A 22,243-nucleotide genomic window follows, 5' to 3' on the forward strand; every position below is an offset into this window, starting at 1 on the left:
CTCACGTTGTTGCTCTACGTGGCGCAGGTCTGGCCCATACCCCACTCCTGCGCCGTGGCAGTCACCTGAGCCATTTTCTGCTTCATCTGGTGACCTAAAATGGACCGGGTCCGGAGGGACACGATGTTCAAATCTCTGGACATGGGCAGGAAAAATGTACCCAACGTGGCCCTCATCCTGATGACCACCTTCGTGTGCGGCTGCATCAAGCTGTGTGTAGACCTCCAGTACACAAACTCCAAGTGTCACTACGTGCTGAGTTTCTATCTGTCCCCGGTGTTGCGAAGAATGGGCCTGGTCACATTGCCGCGGAACACTCCATGCAGTTGGGCCGTGCCGTACCACCTATCCTTCGTGGAGCAGTTTCTGCGGGAAAACACATTTGACCACCTGTCCATCAGGCAGTGGTCTGCACGGAATGTCCTCAAGGCCCTACGGGAAAAGGAGACGGTGGATCCTGTTGGATGGGTCCCCGAGCAGACCGTCAAAGTCATTTGGCGAATGCCTCATCACCAGAACTTTCAAACAAGCACCAAGACGTAGCTTGGCTGGTGGTGAGAAGGGCCGTCCCCGTCGGATCCTTCATGCACACCCGAAGTCTCGCCCCCTCCGCACAGTGCCCCCGCGTTGGCTGTGGTGGGGAAGAGACGGTCGCCCACCTCCTCCTGGAATGTGCCTTTGCAAAGCAGGTGTGGAAAGAGATGCAGTGGTTTTTGTCAAAGTTCATCCCAAGCAGCTCTGTAACACAGGAGTCTGTGCTCTACAGGCTGTTCCCAGGGACGCACACCGAGACAAACATCAACTGCTGCTGGAGGACTATCAATTCGGTGAAAGACGCCCTTTGGTCTGCCCGAAACTTGCTGGTCTTCCAGCGCAAAGAGTTGTCCACCACCGAATGTTGCGGACTGGCACATTCCAAGGTCCAGGACTACGTGCTGAGGGACGCACGAAAGCTTGGGGCAGCCGCAGCAAAGGCTCAATGGGGAAAGACCACAGTGTAAGGTCCCCCCACCAAGCTGGACTGATGGGCTGGATCCATGGGAAACCCCTTGAACTGTATCGTTAATATTCTCAATTGCTGTAAATGTAAAACTGTAATTGGCATGACAATTGTGAAACGGAAGGGTTGTGAAGAAACTCATGACAGTATTGAAGGAAATTGATCTCCCTTGCAATGTTTGTATTTTTGGTGCTGTTTGAAACTGTTTGGCAATGTAATTTTTGCAGATTTTTATGAATAAAGTATATTTTGGAAAAAAAAAATATTCCTCAGAACTTAGAAGAGTGAGAGGTAATCTTACTGGCACCTAAACATCTTAAGGGATTTAACAGGGTAAATGCTGGGAGGATGTTTCTTCTGGCTGGGGATCTAGAACTAGGGATCACAGTCTCAGTATAAATGGCTCAATCATTTAGGACTGAGAAGAGGAGAATTTTTTTTCACTCAAAGCATTGTGAATCTTTGGAATTCTCTACGCACAGTGGTTAGCACCGCAGCCTCACAGCTCCAGTGACCTCGGTTCCGTTCAGGGTATTGCCTGTGCGGAGTTTGCAAGTTCTCTCTGTGACCGCGTGGGTTTCCGCCGGGTGCTCCAGTTTCCTCCCACAGCCAAAGACTTGCAGGTTGATAGGTTAATTGGCCATTGTAAATTGCCCCTAGTGTAGATAGGTGGTAGGAGAATGGTGGGAATGTGGTAGGGAATATGGGATGAATGTAGGATTAGTATAAATGGGTGGTTGTTGGTCGGCACAGACTCGGTGGGCCGAAGGGGCTGTTTCAGTGCTGTATCTCTCTGTGACTGTAGAGCTGTGGATGCTCAATCATTGGGTATATCCAAGAGAGAGATCGATAGGTTTTTGGATACTAAGGGAATCAAGGGATCTGTGCGAGTGTGGTCAGATGGAGTTGATGTAGGAGATCAGCTGTGATCTTATTGAATGGCAGAGCTATTTCGATGGGCCGAATGGCCTACTCCTATTTTTTATGCAAAGGACTGGACCATTAACCCGAGCTTCTCTTCGCCACAGTTGTTTCCGGACTGGCTGAGTGTTTTCAGTATTTTAGGCTTTTTCTTTCTGTATTTCATCCTTTTCCCATTTGACTATTTGCTGTGAAACTTTCAGCGTTGTGCTCAATTCTTTGTGTCGTTGTGTTTTCTTTATTTGAAGTAATGTAAATAGTATCCTGAAATGAATTTGCCAAATGCTTGGGCAATTTGTTACAACCAGTTTTTGAGCAAGTTCTCCACATACACAGTGAAGGATTCCTTCACATTTGCGAAGACCATCCAGGACATGCATATCGATAGCAATGCCGTGTCCATGTGTCATTTGACATTGCCAGCCTATTCACCAATGTACCACTTCAGGAAGCCATAGATATTTGCACTGCAGTGCTATATCATGGTGATCTAGACCCGTCACCATTGTGTGAATCCGTATTCATTGAACTTATGAACTCGGCAACTTGCACTTTTGAGTTCAGTTTTATTGACACCATGTATCGCTGGTGTTGCCATGGGATCCCCTCTAGGCCCAGCTCTCACAAACATCTTTGTTGGATTCCATGACAAACCTGTTTTTAAGGGAATGACACCTAACCTCCTACCTCTTGCATATTTCCAATATGTAGATGATACGTTTGCTATATTTGAATCTGCAGCTGCATGAAATAATTTCCTTGTACGTCTTCATGGGCTCCATCCTACACTCAAATTCACCTTTGGAATGGAGCAGTCAAATGAGTTCCCTTTCCTTGATGTACTAGTTGAGAAATCTGCTAAGTGGTTCTCCACCACGGTCTACTGCAAACCTACCTTCACTGGTCAATACACGGGTTGGGATTATTACAGTTCCACGCGCTATAAGATTGGTCTTATCGACAACCTCATAAATAGGGCTGAGCCATTTGCTCACCATGCAAGCTTGATGCTGAAATAGGGCGAATCAAAGACATCCTGCATTACAATGGCAACACTGATCAGATCATTTCTCACTGTATATCACACAAACTTACAAACGGGCTGAAGGCCGTCTTTTTGAGCCCTGAAAAGTGCCCAGTCTCCCTCAAATTACCCTGGAAGGGTAATATATCCCCAGTATTTGAGTAACAGGTGAGGCTCGCTGTTTCCAGCTGTTACTATGCAGGAGCAACAAGTGTGGTGTTCGCCACTAACAGGATGCTGCTGTCAAGCAAAAGAGACGTCCTGCCTATCACACACATAAGTAACGTGATATACGAATTTCAATACCAGTGTGATGCTAGGTTTCTAGACCGTACATCCCAAAACTGGCGGATTGTATCAAATAACATGTCCCTTCCGCTGTTCGCAATGGGCCCTACCCAACCAACCCGTGCTTGCAAAGCTCAAAACACAGTATCCAACATGAGATGTGATTCCACAATAGGACAACATTTGCTAAATAATTCTCAGTGTGCTAAGAATTACACTGACAACTGATTTAAGACTGTCAGTAGGGCTCGCAGTGTGGTGCATTGGTGTGTACTGTAAGCTACATATATTAATACACGGGGCCCTGTTCTTTGCAGACAGAAAGAACATGCACACATGTTGTGCCTGTTTCAGCTAAACAAAATAAGTGACAGCCATTCACTGGCTCATTCCACAGGGCAATGCCTTGACCAATCAGAGTCAAGCTGCCTGGTTTAAATTTCAAACAAAGCTGGGCAGTTATCTGTCAGTTACCATAAACTGGTGCATTCCGAATGGCAATGCCTCGACCAATCAGAGTTCACTTGCCAACCAATCAGCACTCTCTTCTCATACAGAAGAAAGTTGTTGTTTTCCCTTAAATTGGTATTCTTGCGGATTGCCCTGCTGAGTGCAAGACGAAAACAACTGGCTACCAAAGTTTGGACAACATGTCACTATTTTCACGAAATGATTACTTTTCTTTTCAATATAAAATTATAAAGCAATATGAGTGTAACATTTACAGACAAATTCTATTACCTCACATTGCCTGATTCTTTCACACTGACAGACTATGTGAACTACTGTCCCGATTTTGCAGTTCTCACTTCCAGTTAGCAAATGTCAGCAATCTGTGATACAGTGCAGTTTACAGACCAGACCGTCAATCACAACATGCAATAATTGTTCAGCTTATGTTGGACTGGTGGGATTTAGAAATACTAGGAATTGAGATGAGCTGTTATTGTATTTAATTATTTGTTTCATGGGATGTGGACGTCGCCAGCCAGGCCAGTATTTATAGTCCATCCCTAATTGCCCATGAGAAGGTGGTGGTGAGCTTCCTTCTTGAACCACTGCAGTCCATGTGGGGTAGGTACACCCACAGTGCTATTAGGAAGGGAGTTCCAGGATTTTCACCCAGCGACAGTGAAGGAATGGCGATATAGTTCCAAGTCAGGATGATGTGTAGCTTGGAGGAGAACTTTCAGGTGGTGGTGTTCCCATGCATCTGCTGTCCTTCTCCTTCTAGGCAGTAGAGGATGTAGGTTTGGAAGGTGCTGCCTGAGTAGCCTTGGTGCATTGTTGCAGTGCATCTTGTAGATGGTACACACTGCTGCCACTGTACGTCAGTGGTGAAGGGACTGAATGTTGTGGACGGGGTGCCAATCAAGCGTGTTGCTTTGTCCTGGATGGTGTCGAGCTTCTTGAATGTTGTTGGAGCTGCACCCATCCGGGCAAGTGGAGAGTATTCCATCACACTCCAGACTTGTGCCTTGTAAATGGTGGACAGGCTTGGGGAGTCAGGAGGTGAGTTACTCACCGCATGCTTCCTACCCTCTGACCAGCTCATGTAGTCACACTATTTATAAGGCTACTCCAGTTCAGTTTCTGGTCAATGGGAACCCCTAGGAAGTTGATAGTGGGGGATTCAGCGATCGTAATGCCGTTGAATGTCAATGGGAGATCGTTAGATTCTCTCTTGTTCGAGATGGTCATTGCCTGGCACTTGTGTGGCGCGAATGTTACTTGCCACTTATCAGCCCAAGCCTGGATATTGTCCAGGTCTTGCTGCATTTCTACATGGACCTCTTCAGTATCTGAGGAGTCGCGAATGGTGCTAAATTTTGCAATCATCAGTGAACATCCCCACTTCTGACCTTATGATTGAAGGAAGGTCACTGATGAAGGAGTGAAGAAGGTTGGGCCGAGGATACTACCCTGAGGAACTCCAGCAGTAATGTCCTGGAGCTGAGATGATTGACCTCCAACAATCACAACCATTTTCCTTTGTGCTCGGTACGATTCCAACCAGTGGAGAGTTTTCCTCTTGATTCCCATTGACTCCAGTTTTGCTCTGGCTCCTTGGTGCCATACTCAGTCAAATGCTACCTTGATGTCAAGGGCAGACACTCTCACCTCACCTCTTGAGTTCAGCTCTTTTGTCCTTGTTTGAACCAAGGCTGTAATGAGGTCAGGAGCTGAATGGCCCTGGCGGAACCCAACTGAGCGTCACTGAACAGGTTATTGCAAAGCAAGTGCCCCGTCGATGACATCTTCCATCACTATACTGATGATTGAGAGTAGACTGATGAGGCAGTAATTGGCTGGGTTGGAATTGTCCTGCTTTTTGTGTACAGGACATACCTGGGCAATTTTCCACATTGCCGGGTAGATGCCAGTATTGTACCTGTACTGGAACAGCTTGGCTTGGGGCGCGGCAAGTTCTGGAGCACAGGTCTTCAGTACTATTGCTGGAATATAGTCAGGGCCTGTAGCCTTTGCTGTATCCAGTGCCTTCAGTCGTTTCTTGATATCACGTTGAGTGAATCGAATTAGCTGAAGACTGGCATCTGTGATGCTGGGGACTTGAGAAGGAGGCCGAGATGGATCATCAACCCGGCACTTCTGGTTGAAGATTGTCGCAAATTCTCCATCCTTGTCTTTTGCACTGATGTGCTGGGCTCTCCCATCATTGAGGTTGGGGATATTTGTGGAGCCACCTCCTCCTGTTGGTTGTTTAATTGTCCACCACCATTCATCATTGGATGTGGCAGGGTGCAGATCTGATCCGTTGGTTGTGGGATCACTTAGCCCTGTCTATTACATGCTGCTTCTGCTGTTTGGCATGAAAGTAGTCCTGGGCTGTAGCTTCATCAGGCTGACGCCTCATTTCAAGGTATGCCTGGTGCTGCTCCTGGCATGCCCTCCTGCACTCTTCATTGAATTAGGGTTGATCCCCCAGCTTGTTGGTAATGTTAGAGTGGGGGAATATGCCGGGCCATGAGTTTATAGAATGTGGTTGACTGCAATTCTGCTGCTGCTAATGGTCCACAGCACCTCATGGATGCCCAGTTATACATTGATAGATCTGTTCAAAATCTATCCCATTTAGCACAGTGGTAGTGGCACACAACACGATAGAGGGTATCCTCAATGTGAAGACGGGACATCATCTCCACAAGGACTGTGCAGTGGTCACTCCTACCAATACTGTCATGGACTGATGCATCTGCGGCAGGCAGATTGGTGAGGATGAGGTCAAGTATGTTTTTCCCTCTTGTTAGTTCCCTCACCACCTACTGCAGACCCAATCGAGCAGCTGTGTCCATTGGGACTTGGCCAGCATGGTCAGTAGTGGTGCTACCGAGCCACTCATGGTGATGGACATTGAAATCCCCCAGCCAGACTACATTCTGTGCCCTTGCCACCCTCAGTGCTCCCTCCAAGTGGTGTTCATCAGTCTCTCGCTGTCTCTTGCTGGTTTGCTCAGTACCTTTCTCTGTCTGTTCATTTCTGAGTCCTGATAATCTCTTCCTGGTTTTCTGTGTGTCTTTCTCTGCCTGCCTCATTGTCGGTGCTGTTACTCGGTGTCCTTGTGTCATTGCGCAGAGAGGGTGAGTCCGTCAGCACGTGTGTTGCTGAGTCCGGGATTCTTGAGAAATCCGACTGCAATCCTATTTTTATAAAAACATTGGGGAAATAACACAAACAGTTCACTTTCAAAACATCAAGTATTTACCCATAATAACAAGATGCTTCCGAAGGCACTCGATTGCAATCAGCTTCTTCCTTCTCGTGAACACATCAATCAGTAACAAATCACTTTTGCTCACACGAACACAAGCTGCAAACACGGACCAGCCGAGTCTCTCCCACTTTGTCAACCTCTTCCTGCAGAGCCTCCTTTCCACCACCAGATGGTGATGTTGGCCACAATAAAACCAGGACAAATGGTCACAGTGAGGAGACGTTCAGTGACAGAAAATAAAACAATAACAGGGAAAACCTTTACACAACAACAGGGTACATCTTTACACAACAGAAAACATATTTACAAACCAAGAAATACCTTTAGACAACAGGGAGAATACAATCATACAAATGCCTTGTTTCTCCATCTCAGTCTCGTTGTCTCTCTCTCTCTGTCCCTCACTTTTGCTTCCTCACAGTCTATTCTTGGTTTTCTGTGTGTTTTTCTCTCTGTCCCGTTGTCGATGGTGTTACTCAGTGTCCTTGTAACATTGTGTAGCCAGGCTGAGCCTCCCAACACCTGTGTTGCTGTAATAAAAACAGAAAATGCTGGAAATGCTCAGTAGGTCTGGCAGCATCTGTGCAGAGAGAAACAGTTAACAGTTCATGTCTGTTTCGTTAGTTCACATTAACTTTGTTCTCTCTCCACAGATGCTGCCAGACCTGCTGACTATTTCAAGCATTTTCTGTTTATGTTTCAGATTTCCAGCATCCGCAGTATTTTGCTTTTGTACGTGTGTTGCTATGTCTGGGAATGTTTGAGTGCAATGCTATTGCTTTATAAACAGCGTTGAAACAAACATTTATCTCGCTAACAAACAGCACTAATACACAGCTGGATATAAACAGCAGCCTGCAGCAGAGGGCGCAGTGGAAGTTTATTAACACAAATAATTCACCAACACAATATTTACTGCTGTCCTCAATCACACCACGCTTCATCTTCACACGTTTTACTCTTTATTTACATCAACTTCTTCCTTCCAGTAAACACTTCAATTTGGAACACAGCTTCCAAATCACCTTTATTCACAAACCCGAACACACATCAGCCCAGACTTTCCCCTTTCTGTCAACCCATTCCTGCATCACTGCCTCTCCACCAACAGTTGTTGCGAGAATCATACAATCATAGAATGGCTGCAGCACAGAAGGAGGCCATTCGGCCTGTCGAACCCGTGCTGGCTCTCTGTTAGAGCAACTCACCTCATTTCACTCCCCAAACAGTTCAATTTTGGAGGTGGGAAAACTTCTCGAAAGAATAATTTGGGACAAAATTAATAGTCCCATGGACAAATGTGGGTTAATTCAAGAAAGCCAGCATGGATTTCTTAACGGAAAATCATGTTTAACTGTCCTGCTGTAGTTTTTTTATGAGGTAACAGAGGGTTGATGAGGGCAATGCTGTTGATGTGGTGCACATGGACTTTCAAAAGGTCTGGCAGCATCTGAAAGGTCACTGACCTGAAACGTTAACTTTGCTTTTCTCTGTACAGCTGTTGCCTGACCTGCTGAGTATTTCCAGCATTTCTTGTTTTCATTATGGCACAGTGTTCCCTTTTCAAACTTACAGAATTAACCACAATAATGTACTCTGAGATTCAAGTTAAATATCAGCCCAATATTTACACACATTATGAGTTTATAAGTTTCAGTATTAATTCCCATTAGTGCATCCTGACATATACATTAGATATAACATAACATAAGAACAGAAGAAATAGGAGCAGGAGTAGGCCATTCGGCCCCTCAAGCCTGCCTCGCCATTCAGTAAGATCATGGCTGATCTGCCCCAGACCTCAACTCCTCTTTCATGCCAGCTCTTCAGAGCCCTCAACTCTCCAATATTTCAAAAATCTATTTACATCCTCTTTAAATACTTTCAGTGATTTAGCCTCCAATACTGTCTGGGGTAGAGAATTCCAGACATTCACTACCCTCTGAGAGAAGAAATTCCTTTGCATCTCAGTTTAAATGAGTGTCCCCTTATTCTGTAACTATGTCGCCTAGTTTGTGATTCCCCCACTAGTGGATACATTTTCTCAACATCTACCCTGTTAATAAAAACAAGAAATGCTGGAAATACTCAGCAGGTCTGGCAGCATCTGTGAAGAGAGAAGCAGAGTTAATGTTTCAGGTCAGAGACCCTTCTTCACCCTGTTAAGCCCCCTCAGAATCTTGTACGTTTCAAAAAGATCACCCCTCATTCTTCTAAACACGAATGAATAACCTGTTTAGCCGTTCTTGATAAGTCAACCCCTTCATCCCAGGAATCAGCTGAGTGAATCTCTTTTGAACTCCTCCAATGCCAGTACATCCTTTCTTAAGTCTAAATCTCAAATGCGATATCAGATTGAGAGAATCTGAAAGATAGTATAACCTGAGATACAAACTGATAATTCAGTTTAAAACTCCCCCGGATTGTGAAACTAAAAGATACAATAGCAATTCAATTTGTATAGACTGTGCGTTGGATCACATTCCAGCCCTCATCCAGTATCAGACTGGAAGACACTGTAGCAATTCCATTAGTGCAGACTCAGCTCTACATTACAGAGCAGGGAACATATTTAAACAACCGGGAACACTTTTACACAAGATGGATCATATTTACACAACAGAGAAGATCTTGACCCAACAGGGAACCATTTTACACAATAACAGAGAACATCTTTACACAACAGCGAATATAGTTACACAACAGAGAACATATTACACAGCAAGAAATATCTTTAAAAGAACACAGGGAACATCTTTACACAACAGAGAACACAATTACATAAATCATCAGTCTTTCGCTGTCTCTTGCTGGTTTGCTCAGTACCTTTCTCTGTCTGTTCCTTTCTGGGTCCTGATAATATCTTCCTGGTTTTCTGTGTCTTTCTCTGTCTGTTCCTTTCTGAGTCCTGATAATCCCTTCCTGGTTTTCTGTGTGTCTTTCTCTGCCTGCCTCATTGTCGGTGCTGTTACTCAGTGTCCTTGTGTCATTGTGCAGTGAGGGTGAGTCCGTCAGCACGTGTGTTGCTGAGTCCGGGATTCTTGAGAAATCCGACCGCAATCCTATTTTTATAAAAACATTGGGGAAATGAACATATTTCACTAACGGGCAGCTAAAATTTAAGCTAGCAGTTAGCAGAGTGGCGCAGCGGAAGCGTGCTGGGCTCATAACCCAGAAGTCGATGGATCGAAGCCATTCTCTGCTATTTATGTTTGGCAGTGACACCAACCGTGCACTTTCAAAATATCAAGTGTTTCCCCATCATAGCAAGATGCGCTCGATTGCAATCAGCTTTTTCCTTCTCGTGAACACATCAATCAACAACAAATCACTTTTGCTTACACGAACACAAGCTGAAAACACGGACCAGCCGAGTCTCTCCCACTTTGTCAACCCCTTCCTGCAGAGTCTCCTCTCCACCAACAGATGGTGATGTTGGCCACAAGAAAACCAGGACAAATGGTCACAGTGAGGAGACGGTCAGGAACAGAAAATACAACAAGAACAGGGAAAACCTTGACACAACAACAGGGTACATCTTTACACAACAGAAAACATATTTACACAACAGGAAATACCGTGACACAACAGGGAGAACACAATCATACAAATGCCTTGTTTCTCCATCTCAGTTTCGTTGTCTGTCTCTCTCTCTCCGTTCCTCAATTTTGCTTCCTCACAGTCTATTAGTTTCCTGTGTGTTTTTCTCCCTGTCCCGTTGTCGATGGTGTCACTCAGCGTCCTTGTAACATTGCGTAGCCAGGCTGAGCCTCCCAACACCTGTGTGATAGAACATAGAACAGTACAGCACAGTACAGGCCCTTCGGCCCACGATGTTGTGCCGAACCTTTAATCTACTCTAAGATCAAAACTACCTGCATATCCTTCATTCTACTATCATCCATGTACCTATCCAAGAGATGCTTAAATGTCCCTAATGTATCTGCTTCTACTACTACCACTGGCAGTGCATTCCACGCACCCACCACTCTCTTGTGTGAAGAACCTACCTCTGACATCTCCCCGAAACCTTCCTCCATCACCTTAAAATTATGCCCCATTGGTGATAGCTCTACCCACCCTGGGAAAAAGTCTCTGGCTATCCACTCTATCTATTCCTCTCATCATCTTGTACCCCTCTATCAAGTCACCTCTCATCCTTCTTCGTTCCAATGAGAAAAGCCCCAGCTCCCTCAATCTTTCTTCGTAAGACATGCCCTCCAGTCCAGGCAGCATCCTGGTAAATCTCCTCTGCACCCTCTCTAAAGCTTCCACATCCTTCCTATAATGAGACGACAAGAACTGAACACAATATTGCAAGTGTGGTCTAACCAGGGCTTTATAGAGCTGCAGCATAACCTCGTGGCTCTTAAACTCAATCCCCCTGTTAATGAAAGCCAACACACCATACGCCTTCTTAACAACCCTATCAACTTGGGTGGCAACTTTGAGCGATCTATGGACATGGGCCCCAAGATCCCTCTGTTCCTCCACATGACCAAGAATCCTGTCTTTGCGCCTGTATTCTGCATTCAAATTCGACCTTCCAAAATGAATCACTTCACACTTTGCCAGGTTGAACTCCATCTGCCACTTCTCAGCCCAGCTCTGCATCCTGTCAATGTCCTGTTGCAACCTACAACAGCCTTCCACACTATCCACAACTCCAGCAACCTTCGTGTCATCGGCAAACTTGCTAACCCAGACTTCCACTTCCTCATCCAAGTCATTTATCAAAATCACAAAGAGCAGAGGTCCCAGAACAAATCCCTGCGGAACACCACTGGTCACCGAGCTCCAGGCTGAATACTTTCCATCTACTACCACCCTCTGTCTTCTATGGGCCAGCCAATTCTGTATCCAGACAGCCAACTTTCCCTGTATCCCATGCCTCCTTACTTTCTGAATGAGCCTACCATGGGGAACCTTATCAAACTCCTTGCTGAAATCCATATACACCACATCCACTGCTCTTCCTTCATCAATGTGTTTTGTCACATCTTCAAAGAATTCAATAAAGCTTGTGAGGCATGACCTGCCCCTCACAAAGCCATGCTGACTGTCTCTAATCAAACTATGCTTTTCCAACTAATCATAAATCCTGTCTCTCAGAATCCTCTCCAATAATTTGCCCACTACCTACGTAAGACTGACTGGTCTGTAATTCCCAGGGTTATCCCTATTCCCTTTCTTGAACAAGGGAATAATATTTGCCACCCTCCAATCATCTGGTACTACTCCAGTGGACAGTGAGGACGCAAAGATCATCGCCAAAGGCGCGGCAATCTCTTCCCTCGCTTCCCGTAATATCCTTGGGTATATCCCGTCTGGCCCCAGGGACTTATCTGTCCTCATGTCTTTCAAAATTTCCAGCACATCCTCCCTCTTAACATCAACCTGTTTGATCATATCAGCCTGTTTCACGCTGTCCTCACAAACGACCAGGTCCCTCTCACTAGTGAATACTGAAGCAAAGTATTCATTTAGGAACCCCCCTACCTCCTCCGACTCCAGGCACAAGTTCCCTCCACTATCCCTGATCGGCCCTATCCTCTCTCTGGCCATCCTCTTGTTCCTCACATAAGTGTAGAACGCATTGGGATTTTCCTTACTCCTACCCGCCAAGACTTTTTCATGTCCCCTTCTAGCTCTCCCAAGTCCATTCTTCAGTTCCTTCCTGGCTACCTTGTAACCCTCTAGAGCCCTGTCTGATCCTTGCTTCCTCAACCTTAAGTAAGCTTCCTTCTTCCTCTTGACTAGCTGTTCCACATTTCTTGTCATCCAAGGTTCCTTCACTCTACCATCCCTTCCTTGCCTCATCGGGACAAACCTATCCAGCAGTCGCAGCAAGTGCTCCCTAAACAACCTCCACATTTCTGTCTTGCATTTCCCTGAGAACATCTGTTCCTAGTTTATGCACCCCAGTTCCTGCCTAATAGCATTGTAATTCCCCCTCCCCAAATTAAATATTTTCCCATCCCGTCCGCTCCTGTCCCTCTCCATGACGATAGTAAAGGTCAGGGAGTTGTGATCACTATCTCCGAAATGTTATCCCACCGAGAGATCTGCCACCTGGCCTGGTTCGTTGCCAAGCATCAAATCCAACATAGCCTCCCCTGTAGTCGGCCTATCTACATATTGAGTCAGGAAACCTTCCTGGACACACCTGACAAAAACTGCTCCATCCAAACTATTTGCACTAAGGAGGTTCCAATCAATATTAGGGAAGTTGAAGTCACCCATGACAACAACCCTGTTACTTCTGCACCTTTCCAAAATCTGCCTCCCAATCTGTTCCTCCGTGTCTCTGTTGCTATTGGGGGGTCTATAGAAAACTCCCAATAAAGTGACTGCTCCTTTCCTTTTTCTGACTTCCACCCATAATGACTCAGTAGACAAATCCTCCTCGATGACCTCCCTTTCTGCAGCTGTGATACTATCCCTGATTAATAATGCAACTCCCCTACATCTTTTACCTCCCTCCCTATTCCTTTTGAAACATCTAAACCCGGGAACATCCAACATCCATTCCTGCCCCTGTGATATCCAAGTGTCCATAATGGCCACAACATCGTAGCTCGAAGTACTGATCCATGCTCTAAGTTCACCACCCTTATTCCTGACACTTCTTGCATTAAAATAGACACACTTCAACCCATCATAGTGGCTGAAACTTTGCCCTGTCAACTGTCCAACCTTCCTCACAGACTCTCTGCACTCGGTATCTGCCTGTTTAACAGCTACCCCATCCACTGATCCATAGCTCCGGTTCCCATCCCCCTGCCAAACTAGTTTAAACCCTCCCGAAGAGCTCTAGCAAACCTCCCGCCCAGGATATTGGTGCCCGTCCAGTTCAGATGCAACCCGTCCTTCTTGTCCAGGTCCCACCTTCCCCAGAAGGTATCCCAATGATCCACATAACTGAAGCCCTCCCTCCTACACCAGCTCTGTAGCCACGTGTTCAGCTGCACTCGCTCTCTGTTTCTAGCCTCACTAGCACGTGGCACCGGTATCAATCCTGAGATTACTACTCTGCTCGTCCTGCCTTTTAGCTTCCAACCTAACTCCCTATATTCGCTTTTCAGGTCCTCATCCCTTTTCCCAGCTATGTTATTGGTACCGATATGTACCACGACTTCTGGCTGCTACCCCTCCCCCTTAAGAATTCTGTAGACTCGATCTGAGACATCCCTGACCCTGGCACCCAGGAGGCAACATACCATCTGGGAGTCTCATTCGCGACAACAGAATCTCCTGTCTGTTCCTCTCACCATTGAATCTCCTATCACTATCGCTCTCCTATTCTCCACCCTTCCCTTCTGAGCCACAGAGCCAGGCTCAGTGCCAGAGACCTGGCCGCTGTGGCTTTCCACTGGTAGGTCCCCCTCCCCCAACCGTATCCAAAACAGTATACTTACTGTATAATATATATATCTATACTGGAAGTGACAAAGTTGATTGATGAGGGAAGGGCTGTCGATGTCATATACATGGACTTCAGTAAGGCGTTTGATAAGGTTCCCCATGGCAGGCTGATGGAGAAAGTGAAGGCGCTTGGGGTCCAAGGTGTACTAGCGAGATGGATAAAGAACTGGCTGGGCAACAGGAGACAGAGAGTAGCAGTAGAAGGGAGTTTCTCAAAATGGAGACGTGTGACCAGTGGTGTTCCACAGGGATCCGTGCTGGGACCACTGTTGTTTGTGATATACATTAATGATTTGGAGGAAAGTATAGGTGGACTGATTAGCAAATTTGCAGACGACACTAAGATTGGTGGAGTAGCAGATAGTGAAGGGGACTGTCAGAGAATACAGCAGAATATAGATAGATTGGAGAGTTGGGCAGAGAAATGGCAGATGGAGTTCAATCAGGGCAAATGCGAGGTGATGCATTTTGGAAGATCCAATTCAAGAGTGAACTATACAGTAAATGGAAAAGTCCTGGGGAAAATTGATGTCCAGAGAGATTTGGGTGTTCAGGTCCACTGTTCCCTGAAGGTGGCAACGCAGGTAAATAGAGTGGTCAAGAAGGCATACGGCATGCTTTCCTTCATCGGACGGGGCATTGAGTACAAGAGTTGGCAGGTCATGTTACAGTTGTATAGGACTTTGGTTCGGCCACATTTGGAATACTGCGTACAGTTCTGGTCGCCACATTATCAAAAGGATGTGGATGCTTTGGCGAGGGTGCAGAGGAGGTTCACCAGGATGTTGCCTGGTATGGAGGGCGCTAGCTATGAAGAGAGGTTGAGCAGATTAGGATTATTTTCATTAGAAAGACGGAGGTTGAGGGGGGACCTGATTGAGGTGTACAAAATCATGAGAGGTATAGACAGGGTGGATAGCAAGAGGCTTTTTCCCAGAGTGGGGGTTTCAATTACTAGAGGACACGAGTTCAAAGTGAAAGGGAAAAGTTTAGGGGGGATATGCGTGGAAAGTTCTTTTCGCAGAGGGTGGTGGGCACCTGGAACGCATTGCCAGCGGAGGTGGTAGATGCGGGCACGATGGAGTCTTTTAAGATGTATCTAGACAGATACATGAATGGGCAGGAAGAAAAGAGATACAGAACCTTAGAAAATAGGCGACATGTTTAGAGAGAGGATCTGGATCGGCGCAGGCTTGGAGGGCCGAAGGGCCTGTTCCTGTGCTGTAATTATCTTTGTTCTTTGTTCTTTGTTCTATTATTGAGGGAAACGGCCACAGGGGATCCCTGCACTGTGCGCCTATTCCCTTTCCCTCCCCTTACGGTCACCCAGCTACCTTTATCCTGTGACATCGGTGTCAGTACTTCCCTATAACTGCTCTCGATCATCCCCTCTGCCTCCCGCATGATCCGAAGTTCATCCAGCTCCAGCTCCAGTTCCCTAACGCGGTCTGTGAGGAGCTGGAGTTGGGTGCACTTCTCACAGGTGAAGTCAGCAGGGACACAAGTGGTGACCCTTTCCTCCAACATCCTGCAAGAGGAGCATGCAACTGCCCTAGCTTCCATCCCCTCTGCTCTAAATTGACAACAGAGAATAAAACAATATAAAGTAAAACCTTACCTTACCAAACCCTCCACACAAGAGTCCTTTTTTTTGGTTGGAAGAGGAGGATGGGTGGGAGACACTACACATGTAGTGTTTCGGGTTTAGCCACTGCCCGAATATATAAGTTCACTTACCCAGCAGTCCCCGTGTCCGTGTCCGCCGAATCGCCAGGTAAGTACTTGAGAGTGAAACGCACCTTCCCGGCTGCCCCCTGGCTCGCACTATCACCGCTACTGCTGATCAAAGGTGTTGCTGTAATAAAAACAGAAAATGCTGGAAATGCTCAGTCGGTCTGGAAGCATCTGTGCAGAGAGAAACAGTTAACAGTTCAGGTCTGTTTCCTCAGCTCACATTAACTTTGTTTCTCTCTCCACAGATGCTGCCAGACCTGCCGACTATTTCAAGCATTTTCTGTTTATGTTTCAGATTTCCAGCATCCGCAGTATTTTGCTTTTGTACGTGTGTTGCTATGTCTGGGACTGTTTGAGTGCAATGCTATTGCTTTATAAACAGCGTTGAAACAAACATTTATCTCGCTTACACACAGCACTAATACACAGCTGGATATAAACAGCAGCCTGCAGCAGAGGGTGCAGTGGATGTTTATGAACACAAATAATTCACCAACACTATATTTACTGCTATCCACAATCACACCACGCTTCATCTTAACACGTTTTACTCTTTATTTACATCAACTTCTTCCTTCCAATAACCACTTCAATTTGGAACACAGCTTCCAAATCACCTTTATTCACAAACCCGAACACAAGCTGCAAATGCTGCAAACACACACCAGCCCAGACTTTTCCCTTTCTGTCAACCCATTCCTGCATCACTGCCTCTCCACCAACAGTTGCTGCTAGAATCATACAATCATAGAAAGGCTAAAGCACAGAGGGAGGCCATTCGGCCTGACGAACCCATGCTGGCTCTCTGCTAAAGCAACTCACCTCGTCTCACTCCCCAGTCAGTTCAATTTCGGTGGTGGGAAAACTTCTCGAAAGAATAATTCGGGACAAAATTAATAGTCCCATGGACAAATGTGGGTTAATTCAGGAAAGACAGCATGGATTTCTTAAGGGAAAATCATGTTTAACTGTCCTGCTGGAGTTTTGTGATGAGGTAACAGAGAGGGATGATGAGGGCAATGCTGTTGATGTGGTGTACATGGACTTTCAAAAGGTCTGGCAGCATCTCAATGGTCACTGACCTGAAACATTAACTCTGTTTCTCTCTCCACAGATGCTGCCAGACCTGCTGAGTATTTCCAGCACTTTTTGTTTATATTTCAGATTTCTAGCATCTGCAGTATTTTGCTTTTATTGACTTTCAAAAGGAGTTTGATACAGTGCAACACAACAGACTTGTGAGCAAAGTTATAACTCATGGAATAAAAGGGACAGTAGTAACATGGATATGGAATTAGCTGAGTGACAGGAAACAAAGAGTAGTGAGCAATGGATGTTCTTCGGGCTGGAGGAAGGTTTGTAGTGGAGTTCCCCAGGAGTCAGTGTTGGGACCCTTGCCTTTCCTGATATATATTAATGACCTAGACCTTGGTGTACAGGGCAGAATTTCAAAGTTTATGGATGATACGAAAATTGGAAGCATTGTGAACTGTAAGGATGATAGTGTAGAGCTTCAAAAGGACATAGACAAGTTGGTGGAATGGGAGGACAGATAACAGGTGAAGTTCAATGCAGAGAAATGTGAATTGATTCATTTTGGTCAGAAGAACATGGAGTGACAATATAGAATAAAGGGTACAATTCTAAAGGGGGTGCAGGAGCAGAGGGACCTGGGGGTATAAGTCATTGGTTGAGAGAGCGGTTAATAAAGAATACAGTATCCTCGGCTTTAGTAATAGAGGCATAGAATACAAGAACAAGGAGGTCATGTTGAACTTGTATAAGACACTAGCCTCAGCTGAAGTACTGCGTCCAGTTCTGGGTGCCACTCTTTAGGAAAGATGTGAAGGCATTGGAGAGATTATGGAAAAGATTCATGAGAATGGTTACAGGGATGAGGAACTTCAGTTATGAAGATAGATTGGAGAAGTTAGGACTGTTTTCCTTGGAGAAAAGAAGGCGAGGAGATTTCATAGTGGTATTCAAAATGATGAGGGGTGTGGACAGAGTGGATAGGGAGAAACTGTTCCCACTTGTGAAAGGATCGAGAACGAGAGGGCGCAGATTTAAAGTAATTGGTAAAAGAAGCAAAAGCGACATGGGGTAAAACTTTTTCACGCAGCGAGTGGTTAAAGTATGAACTGCCTGAGAATGTGATGGAGGCAGGTTTAATTGAAGCATTCATCGGGGAATTAGACTGTTATCTGAAAAGGAAGAATGTGCAGGATTATGGGGAGAAGACGGGGAAGTGACATGCGGTGAATTGCTCATTTGGAGAGTCAGTGCAGACACGATGGGCCAAATGGCCTCCTTCTGTGTAGTAACAATTCTGTGATTCCAATATTCAAGTCATTTATATATATGGTGGTCCTGACACTGACCCTTGTGGACATCACTGTTCAGCATCTTCCATTCTGAAAAACAACCAAATACCACAACTCGCTTTTCTTGATATTTCATACATTTTTTAATCTAAGCAGATACTGACCCTCCTATTCCAGGAGCCTCAGTTTTGTTACCCAGCCTTTTATGTGGTAGTTTGTCAAACGCTTTCTGAAAATCCATATAGACAACATCCATTGCTTTCCCTTCATCAACCTTTTCTGTTATTTCATCAAAAAAATCAGTTATTTATTAATAGATGCAGCACTGAAACAGGCCCTTCGGCCCACCAAGTCTCTGCCGACCAACAACCACCCATTTATACTAATCCAACATTATTCCCATATTTCCGACCACATCCCCCACCACCTAACTCCACTGGGGGCAATTCACAATAGTCAATTTACCAATCAATCTGCAAGTCTTTGGCTGTCCGAAGAAACACACGCAGTGACAGGGAGAACTCAAACTGCGCACAGACATTAGCCAGAACTGAACACGGGTCGCTGGAGCTGTGAGGCTGCGGTGCTGAACACTGATCGCCCAAAATGACCGCAGCAGGACTCGAACCTGCAATCTTCTGATAACTTCATAAAATACACCGAAGTCAGACGTCTTATCCATTAGGCCACACGGCCAATAGCGAAGGATTGGAGAAGTGCTGAACCTCTCAGTATTCGGTCTACCCAAACCAAGTTCAAGTCCTGAAGAATGAACCGATTGCCTCATTAGTTCTGTGAATAATACAATGATTTAATAGACAAAGTTTTGAAACATTCCTGCCCATAAATCTTGATAACAGAGAGTGTGTGGATCTCCTGACTCAGAATGTTTAATGGATACAGTCCTCAGATCCGACAAGGAATCCCTGAACATCCACAGTAAAGACAGTGTGGATGAGGAAATGTAAGAGCCGGGAGCTGAAACTCAGGGACGGCCGAGCTCTCCTGTCATTGAGCTTGTGTGTCTGCTCTGCTCGCCGCACTTCCGGCTCTACTTTGTTTCCAATGAAAAGATGAAAAGGGCCGTTCGGTTTTCCTCTCACTGACAGCGTGTTTCACTCGGGTTAATATAACCCGGGACTTTTGCTGCTGAAATGAATTCTGCAAGGTCCCAGCAAACACACCGGCTCCCTCCTTTCTCCCCTCTTTCTACCGGATTGTTTTACCAGGAGGGGCTCAATAATAACAAACCCCCTGCAGGGAATGACCGCAAATTGAGCATCTAAATGGGGCAAGTGGGCAGCTTTCTGGGTTCTAGGTTCCCCCTACCCCGCCCCTCCCTCCCTCCAGTCCAAGCCCCTCTTCACTTTCTTTGGGACTTTGATGAGGGTGAAATGGGGAAAGTTCCCATTGATGTTTGAATGCTGTGTTGCTGCAAAGATCTGCGCACGTGCGGTGTTGCTCCGCCCCCTGTGGGACGTCACTGTGAGGAGTGGAGCGCATGCGCATCCTTTCCCCAACCCAGTCTGTGAGGCCATTCACTCAATCAGGGGAAGATGCTTTAAATCAGCTGCTAATGGAGACTTCCCGGGCCCGGGGGAAGGGAACAAACAGCATCTGCTTCCAGCAGCCACTGCTTTGGGAGCGTGTCTGCAGATGTGCTCAGAGATTAGCATTGAGTGGTGGGAAGTTGAGGGGGAGTCGGGGAGTGTTTGTAACAGACACTGTGGAGCAGGAGCTGCTCCCGGAACATGGAGTGAGCCGGCGACACGGGGAAGTGAGAGTTCATTCTCGGACAGTGTCTGTACAGGCTCAGGGAGACACAATGGGAAGAAATCACTATTGAAAATCACTGACAATTTCACCACCCAAAGGAGAGGGAATTTTCCTGCTTTAGTTCCAGTCTCTCACTGTTTGTTGGATCGTGAACAGTGGCGGAAAAATAGCCGCAAAATAACGAGCGTTTATTGCAGACACCAGGTGAGAAGTGTGAAAGGCACGTTTTAAATAGTGGCTGCTTGTTTTCCGTTGAAATAGAAATGTGACTGTGTAAAGGTCACTGCTCTATCGGACAGTCCCAGTCATTGAGCAGTGCAGGGCTTGTGTTGTTTCTGAATGTCACAAACTTGTTTTAAAACCACTGCAAACACCTGGTAAACAGAAGCTGAATACTGCAGTACTGCAGTGGAGTCAGACACTGACACTGTTTGTGTTCCTGGTTTTCATTTCGCGATTGTTCATAATGATTATTATTGGGACGATTACATTGATCGCTTTTGTATCTTCTACCTCACCAGTTCTTTCATTCCTGCAGGAAAATACATGAAGGAACCTGACTGGATGTGGTGATTCTTGGACACAAAGAAAAGTGCAGCGAGCTCGTTCCAACACACAGTCGGTACAGGATCACTCCCAAAGCACAGAGATACTGCCAGCTCATCAGTTCCACTGGAACAAACAAAAGAAGTAGTCAGACAGACACTGATCCCAAAGTCGAGAGACACATTTTCAATCCAACAGTCAAACAACAGCAGGAGAGACAGAAGTTGTTTCCATTTCACTCCAATTCAATACAGCTGACAGGTTGATACATCAATCACAGTCCAAAAACAAACCCATCATTCGATCTAAATAAACTCTGTCACCATGGTTACATTTTAAATATAAACCTTGAAACAGAACAGACAAAATTTGCATGATTGAAAGGTACAGAATGAATGCAAGGAGGCTTCAAGGGGATTTGGACAGGGTAAGTGAATGGGCAAGAACATGGCAGATGGAATATAATGTGAATAAGTGTGAATTTCTCCACTTTGGGAGAATAAACAGAAAGACAGAGTATTTCTTAAATGGTGAGAGGTTGAGAAGTGTCGATGTCCAAAGGTACCTGGGTGTCCTTGTTCATGAGACACTAAAAGCTAGTGTGCAGGTGCAGAAAGCAATTAGGAAGGCAAATGGTATGTTGGCTTCATTGAAAGGGGATTTGAGTACATGGTTAAAGATGTATTGCTTCAATTGTATAAAGTCTGGCTGAGACTGCACCTGGAATATTGTGTACTATTTTGGTTTCCTTATTGAAGGAAGGATAGACTTGTCACAGAGGGAGTGCAACAGAGATTCACCGGACTAATCCCCTGGGATGGTGGGATTGTCTTTTGATGAGAGACTGCAGAAACTGAGCCGAAATTCTCTGGAGTTTCGAAGAATGAAAGGTGATCTCATTGAAACTTACAAAATTCTTACAGGGTGTGACAGGGTAGATATGGATAGGATGTTTCCCCTGTCTGGTGAGTCTAGAACAAGGGGACACAGACTCAGAATAAGGGCAGGCCATTTGAGACTGAGATGAGCAGGAATTTCTTTACTCAGAGGGTGGGAAATCTGTGGAATTCTTTATCCCATTGGGCTGTGGAAGATCAATCATTGAACATATTCAAGACAGAAATCGATAGATTTCTAAATACTAACAAGATCAAGGGATATGGAGATAGCAGGAAAAATGGCGTAGAGGTAGATGATCAGTCACGATCTGTTTGAATGTTGGAGCAGGCTTGATGGGCTGAATGGCCTAATGCCCCTATTTCCTATCATCCTTTGAATCCCAATAATGTACATTGGAACGTTAGACCAAGTTATGCATTACATACCAGTTCAAAAATCCCACAGAGATTAAGACTGAAAGGTACAGTATCAATTCCATTACTACAAAATGAAGGACTTGGAGCTTGCAGACCAGCCCATGTATAAGATTGAAAGTTATATTTTCATTCGCAATCGTTTTCACAGAGCTAAAT

General features: G+C 45.6%; 1 non-coding gene across 1 annotated transcript; it reads right to left on the bottom strand.

The window, feature by feature from the left end:
• Window positions 1–19,056: 19,056 nt before the first annotated feature.
• On the bottom strand, window positions 19,057–19,145 carry trnar-ucg (transfer RNA arginine (anticodon UCG)). Its single transcript is given in 2 exon segments — window positions 19,057–19,092; window positions 19,109–19,145. It is a non-coding gene; the product is annotated as a tRNA-Arg (tRNA).
• Window positions 19,146–22,243: the final 3,098 nt, after the last annotated feature.

Source organism: Heterodontus francisci, unplaced genomic scaffold, assembly GCF_036365525.1.
Source record: "Heterodontus francisci isolate sHetFra1 unplaced genomic scaffold, sHetFra1.hap1 HAP1_SCAFFOLD_286, whole genome shotgun sequence".
Classification (NCBI taxonomy): Eukaryota; Metazoa; Chordata; class Chondrichthyes; order Heterodontiformes; family Heterodontidae; genus Heterodontus; species Heterodontus francisci.